Source organism: Macrobrachium rosenbergii, chromosome 23 (genome assembly GCF_040412425.1).
Source record: "Macrobrachium rosenbergii isolate ZJJX-2024 chromosome 23, ASM4041242v1, whole genome shotgun sequence".
Lineage (NCBI taxonomy): Eukaryota > Metazoa > Arthropoda > Malacostraca > Decapoda > Palaemonidae > Macrobrachium > Macrobrachium rosenbergii.
The window spans coordinates 38,316,969-38,324,468 of NC_089763.1; the positions used below are offsets into that span (position 1 = coordinate 38,316,969).

Consider the following 7,500-nt stretch of genomic DNA (forward strand, 5'->3'; position numbering starts at 1 on the left):
CGTAGATCCCCTGTAGCATGATGCGCCATAAAGGATCCCTTTTCGGATGGATTTGTAGAAGGATACTCTGTAGAATGATCCACTGTAGATCCCCTGTAGAGTGATCCACTGTAGAGGGATCCCCCTTGAAATGGATTTGTAGAAGCATCCCCCGTAGAATGAGCCACTGTAGAGGGACCTCCTTCAGAAGGTCTGTAAAAGGATACCCTGTAGAATGATCCACTACAGAAGGATCCCCTTCAGATGAATCTGTATAAGGATACTCTGTAGAATGATCCATTATGGGAGGACTCCCTTCTAAAGGATCCTCCGTAGAGTGATTTATTATTTCTTCTTCTTAAAGAATTTCGTACATATCCCAAGGACTGTTGAATCTATCTAGATCAAATTATGTAATTTAAGAGATTTGCTTTATGGGGTTACATTTTCACTGTCCACTCTTTATGTTTTTAAACTCCAAAGTTTTCTTATAAATATTATTCTCCGTCGTCTCTTCTTTCCACAATGTTATTCTTTCAATTTTCTAATAAACACCTTCTTGAACAATCTCACAGACCATTGAGCCCATCTAGACCAAATTGTGTAATTCGCTCTGTTTACATACTGCATTCTTCACGTCCCCTCAAAGTTTTTGTTCGCTCGGCTTACATTAGCTGCGACGATTTTGTCGTTCAGGGCGTCCCAGGCCAGATGGCGTCTTTGCGGCTAATCGTCGCTGTCGAGTGTTTTATGGGTCGCGACTTTGGTCAGCTTTTGCGGGGGGACAAGAAATCAGCCCTGCAGGATGGCCGCTAATTGCCGACTCGATGACGTCACTGGGTAGGGTCTGTCTCCGCCCCATTGTGTTCGTTGATTGCGGACTTTTAAAGTTGGTCAGGAAAAGAAAATGTTGGATATTTCATTATAAATCCGGTGATTATGCTTGTGTGTGTTCTGATATATACTTTATGTATTTATATAGTGTATTTGAATAAATTTTTGTACGTTTTTCTTAACTAATATTTTTGTTTTTACACATTTTTATTTATTGACTTTATTTTCAACTTATGCGCCGTGTGTTGTGTATCTCCAACTGTCAAATGAATGTGTACTTTACATGAAATTTGGTTTAACATTATTATTATTGTTATTATTATTATTATTGGTAGTAGTGGTAATAGTAATACATTTTATTTATTTTCAACTTATTTGCAATTTGTTGTGCAACATGAACGGTCAAATGAATTAACATATTATTATTATTATTAGTAGTAGTAGTAGTAGTAGTAGTAGTCGTAGTAGTAGTAGTGGTAGTAGTGCGGTCAGGACCCACGGACAATATCGGCAGTTTTCGTGGTCCTTTACTTAATACCCATGACCCCAGGGCCATCCCATAATTTGGTAAGTGGTTCTCGGTACTTCGTCATAAAGTAACATCAGTCGCTGGTCCTTGACTCGCAGCAAATCTAAAGTAAGAGAGAAAAAATCTAGAGTAAGAGAGGAAAAAATGTAGAGTAAGAGGAAAAATCTAGAGTAAGGAAAGGAAAAAACAAGGGTAAGAGAGAAAAAATCTAGAGTAAGAGAGAAAAATCTAAAGTAAGAGGGAAAATCTAGAGAGGGGAAAAACCTAGAGTAAGAGAGAAAAAACCTAGAGTAAGAGAGAAAATCTAGAGTAAGAGAAAAAATCTAGAAAACGAGAGAGAAAAATCTAGAGTAAGAGAGAAAACCCTAGAAAGAAAAATTCTAGTTAGAGAAAAAAATTTAGAGTAAGAGGGAAAAATCTAGAGTAAGAGAAAAATTCTGGAGTAAAATAAACAAGTAAGTTTGCTCTCCGTAAAGAGAGAAACTGCCAGTATCTTGACAGTGGGTTTTAAAACATCAGTAAATTGTTTATCTTAACAGTGTTTAGGCTTCGAAATTATAAACATTATTTTGAAGTGCCTATGTATTTTTGCGTTCTTTTATTTGTGGTTTTGCTCATTCCAACCAAGTTTTGTCAAGGTTGGGGGAGAGAGAGAGAGAGAGAGAGAGAGAGAGAGAGAGAGAGAGAGAGAGAGAGAGAGAGAGAGAGAGAGCTCTTAAATTGATGCTGTAGCAATCATACGGAGTAGCATTTTGTAAATGTGCTGTGTATTTGTTTTGATACGTATGACTGCATGGTTGTTGAGAGAGAGAGAGAGAGAGAGAGAGAGAGAGAGAGAGAGAGAGAGAGAGCTGTTGATACTGCAGCAAGCATACAGAGTAGCATTTTGTAAAGGTGCGTGTATTTGTTTTAATACTTGTGACTGCGCGATTGTTGATTCTGCAAGAAACAGTTCCAAGTAATGTTCACGTAAATGTTTGGGCACTCGACTATAGAGTTTCCAAACACTGCGGAACTTGGCCCTACTCTCTCTCTCTCTCTGTCTCTCTCTCTCCCCGGGAGAGTATACTAACTGCTGTAACTCAGCCACTTGTTTGCATTTCGTATGCAAAACACGAGTGCCAGTTTTTTTTTCTACGTTCGTCGAGAGAGCTGTGTCGCTGACCATAGTCTTTGCAACCCCAAAGCAGATAAACGAATCTAGTTTTTGAAGAATTGGCGTGGCAAGTCAAAGGTCATTTGCATTAAAAGCTGGTAAAAAAAAATTATTATTTATTGATAAAAATGCCTTCAGTGAATATTATTCAGAAAATCTCTTCATAGTTAAGGCCATTCATGATGCATCGAATACATCTTGGGGATATTGTATTTATATACTAAGCTGGCGTTACATTGCCCAAGGTCATTGCGCGAGAAGAGTAACAGTGAAATGAATTTCTGTGCTAAAAGCGATTTTAAAATACCAGTATATATGTATTTATATATTAGAGATATCACAATGACGTCATCACTCAATTAGTGCATGCGCGAAATTTATGCGTACTCGAGACATTCACAGACACACAACGGATACATCAGTATGACGTCACGCTGAGGGGAAGTATCGTATAAGCGTGGACCGTCATCATTCAGCCGTTAATTATGGGATTCTAGGATCGGAGTAATTCCTTCGTCCTCGACCCCCAAGTCTCGCATTCCCGGTTTCCGGGGGTCCTTGAAGGATAGTAGGAAATGCAGATTGTACGCCGGTGACGCAGACGGTGCAGGGTCGTCCTTAAAGGGGAGTCGTTGGGTCCTACAGTAATTTTTTGTTGTAATACAACCCCCCTCTTTTCATCCAGGCTTGGGACCGGCTTGGCCAGTTAGATTCTCATGGTTGTTCCCCATAGATGTGTTGGAGTTGGTATTGATGTGAGGTAAAATAGGAGTTTTGGGGTTATGGGCTGACCTCCAGTGGGGTTAGTGTTTGACGGTGTTGGAGTTCTTTACGGTTAATCGTCACTGACGTTCATTGTATATTGATGGTTTGTGGTTTTTAAGGGGTTGGTAGTGATGTGAGGTAAAAAAGGGGTTGAGGAACATACACTAACCTCCAGTGGGGTTCATAGTGTTATACAGTGTTGGAGTTTTTAGCGGTTAATCTCCACTGCGGTTCATTGCATATTAATGGGGTGTGGTTTTTAGGAGTTTGTGCAACCTCGAAGTCATGGTATTTTAAGGAGGTGGGGCACTTTTATAGTGTTTTAAGTAGTTGGGGTTTAAAGGTCAATTTCCTTTGCGTCGTAATATTTTAAGTGTATGAATTTTCAAAGGCTGCTTTCTTATAGGACTCAGAATATTTTAAGGTAAACAGCATTTTAAGTCACTCCCGTTCTGAGGTTCATAGAATTTCAAGTTGGGGTTCACAGTTTTTATAGACAGATGAGTTTTAAAAGGTTAATTTTCAATAAGGTTCACAGTACCTCAGGAAGGTGAACCTGTATTGATAACCCCTTGTAAGGTTGTAAGATGAACCCACCTTTTGAGACTGACAAATTAATTAGGGGGTTGCTGCATAAAGGTTCCTTGGGGTTGTATTTATAGAGTCCCGGGGTTGGGGTTGGGGAGCGGTCGAGGGTTCATAGCAATGAGACGTGAAATGAGCTAAGGCCATTATGGAGGGATTCCCAACCCTTCGGTATGTTTCCCAAGGCTTCCTGTGTATGGAGGGTCCTCGTTGTGTACCGTCCTAATTCGTCGTTTTTTGGGAGGTGGGGTTTTATCGACCACGTGATTGCGACGACGGAAGATATGTCATTTGTCATGAGAAAGTGAACTTCTTTTATTTGTTTATTTACTTTTTCGATTTGTTTACACCTTACAGCTCTTCTTCTTTAGGAAAAGGTGAAGGAAAGCATTTTTGGTCAAATTATGAGGAAAATTTTAGGTTTATTATTATTTTTTTTTTTTTTTTTTTGGCTGATCACATTTACGCAACGAATTGGAGCACCTTGTGTTTGATTTTGCTTCACGCTTATTAATTCGTAACTTTAATTCCCGGACGCTTCACCACAAAGAGGCTTCAGCTACGACTTAACAGATGAAGCCTGAAGTCAGCAACTGCCTTTGTAGATTTTTGTTCCCCAAAAGCGATTTAATGATGCACCCCTCATCATTCAAACGGCAAATCTTCAAACATGTTCAGGTCATCCCCACACCAAACGAAGAAACAAACTTAAACCGAAACTTGAACAGGAAACGACCAACGCCTTGAATGAAACTGAAAATGCTCTTTATAAGTACATCCGCTGAATAGCTTTACTTTTGAGAGTTTCCTTCGTTGTACAAAGAAGCATTTCCGATCGAAAGAGTTTCTCCTAAGGGAAGGAGTGTGACACCTCGCTACCGGTTGCAAGGAGGAGAGGGGCGGGGGCGGGCATGTCAGCGGACCTGACTCCAAATAATTCGGCGACGGCCCGAATGTAGAAAGTCCTTATAAGGATCGGACGTATATATATTTGGTTTGGTGGTGGTTTGGGGAGGGGGAGGGAAGTGCCTCGGGGTGGGATGAGGGGGGAGGGGGTAGGATCTGAACCACGTTAAGGGTTCGATGTCGCGTCGGTTTATCTTCGGTTTAATTAAACCTTTCTTGGTAAGTGAACTTTGGTTTAAGTAATTGCTTTATAAAGGAATTGGCTTTCGTTTGGTTAGAATGTCTTGTAGGTAGGTTAGATTTGGTTTGATATAATTCGTTGCGGTTTATCTTCGGTATAATTAAACCATTTTTAAGTAAGTTATGTTTGGTTTAATTAATTTTTCATAAAGGAGTTCGCTTTCGTTTGGTTAATATGTTTTGTAAATAAGTTAGATTTGGTTTAATACTATTCTTGACGGTATATATAGCTTTGGATTAGTTGAAACATTTTGTAAGTAAATTACGTCTGGTCTAGTTAAGTGTTTTATGAAAGGAGTTAGTTTTCGTTTAGTTAAAATATTTCCATAAAGGAATTTGATTCCGTGGGGCTAATCGCTTTGTAAAGATAGAAGAATTAACGTTAATTTTACTGAACACTTGGCAAATAAGCCATTTTTTTTTTTTTTTTTTTTTTTTTTTTTTTTTAAATTAGATCCCCCCCAAAACGAAATGTGCTCCCGAAGTGTCATTATCCTTGACTTCATTTATTTTATCTCCAAACTAGTGATTACTTATGCATATATTTATTTATTTTTATTTTTCCTCTTCCCCTTTTATTTCACTTATATGGTTACATGTTTTATCATACATCTCTTGGCACCTTTTCCCCACTTTTTTTTACACATTGGCACTCCAACCTATGGAATCTTCCTTAATAAATTAGTAGCTCGGTTTCTTTAATTTTTCCTTATGTAAATATGTACTTTTTAATAATGACATCTCGTTAAAAATAATGACGGCAACAGCGGAATTCGAAATTGTAGCCATTATCAATAATGAGACGTGTAAAAATGTTCCTTTCCCAATTATTGTAATTAGCGTTTGCTTATTCTTAGTTAAATAAAAAGACGAACACGGAAAGCTGTGCTTATGTAGTTTTCATACATTCAGCTACTCTTTATTTGTCATGAGGATCGTAATTATTCACTGTGAGTTTATATTCTTTGTGAATACGATAGCTGAATTGCCTTGTGCATCGCTTATATAATTTTGAATTAATTCCCCTTTCAGTGTGTTGAATGCATTGCTAGGTTAGTTCTGCGAGATGCATTAAAGGTTCGGTGGTGTGACGCATGTCATCATCAACATGTGTGTGCAAAATAACGAGAAACATTACTGTTTTAGTATTCGAAAACAGTACATATGACTCACAGAATTCCCGGCGACGTACCCCTGACATCAGGTTCGGCGTAATGCAAACGACCCTACACTGTACTGCGCGGAGGTAATGAATGAATATCCACGTACCAACGGGACCCTGCAGCGTGTACGTACGTGCGTACGTTAGTTAGTTGCCAGGGGGGCGTAGTCGTAGGGGTAAGGTAACAGCGAGGAGGGAAGCAAGGGAGATACTCCCTCGCCTTCTCCCTCCATCACAGCAGCCAGTCAGCTAGAGAGCAGCAGCCTGCCTGCGCTAAGAGCCGCCTAGCAGCCAGTAGTGAATTGACCGTTGGAGGGTGAACATGTGACCTGTGTGCTTAAGTGACTGACGTACAGAGGCCGCCTAGAGCTTTAAGAGTTGCTAAACTTGTCTCAGGAATTGTGAACTGATTCTTATTCATCTGGTGAGTTACTATTCGGTTTTGGTCCGCATTCATTCATTCGAGAAAGCGTTGGGATGAATTTAGCCGAAGAGGTGTTTGTGTGAAATTCGTTCAGTTTATCTCATTGCGAGGGACTGCGAAATTCGGCTCTCCTGATACCGAGGCTAAAGCGAAGTCCTGCCGGGCTGTAGACGTTATATAGGTAGCTGGTGTTTACTTCAGAAAGATAACCAGTGTTATTTTTTTTTTTAGATGGATTCATAATTCCCTAATTACTGGCTTGTGGAAAAGTTAATTTTACGGAGACTGGTTTTGACGAATAGTAGCAAGTTTTCCTAGAATGATAAACTTGTAATCTGTGTGATTATATAGATTACGATTGGCGTTTAATAATTTACTCGTCGTTGAGGTGAAAGTGCTTTTCAGTATAGCTGACATTTGGAAATTGATAGAATAATCTAGAGTTTGAGGAAAGTTAGAACTTTATATTTTTACCGCTGTTGCTGGTTTTGACACCGTTGCGTGTGTTAATATAGTAGTAATAATAGTAGTTTTTGTAGTTACTAAATGCTTGTGCTTTGGGCGTTGATCTTTATAATTTTTCCTTTACATGTAATAATATTAGTAATAGTAGTTTTAACAGTTTATAAAATACGATTGATTTGCTGTTGAGTTGCATAAATTAGGTAACAGTAGTATCAATAAATGAGTTGTAATATGTGTGCATATATACATACAATGTATATGTATATATATGTATGCATATATATATGCATATATATATATATATATATATATATATATATATATATATATATATATATATATATATATATATATATATATATATATATATATATATATATATGAACTCAGCACGGGCGGTAATCAGAAGTGAGTAACAGTATAATCAAACTGCCTGAGAACTTTATTTATAGTCT

At 38.3% G+C, this 7,500-nt stretch overlaps 1 protein-coding gene across 50 annotated transcripts in view; it reads left to right on the plus strand.

Annotated features, from left to right (window-relative positions):
* The window catches only part of Ack-like (activated Cdc42 kinase-like), a 290,732-nt gene that overhangs the window by 197,836 nt on the left and 85,396 nt on the right, over window positions 1–7,500 (plus strand). For 12 of the 50 annotated variants that reach the window (XR_010856900.1, XR_010856901.1, XR_010856902.1 and 9 more), the window contains exon 1: window positions 6,400–6,580. The exons of 32 other annotated variants lie outside the window; for them this stretch is intronic. The gene's annotated coding sequence lies outside the window, so the exon portion shown is untranslated. Of the gene's footprint in view, window positions 1–6,390; window positions 6,581–7,500 lie in introns of those variants that run through there. 6 more of the 50 variants (XR_010856905.1, XM_067125715.1, XM_067125745.1 and 3 more) reach the window with 4 other exon arrangements.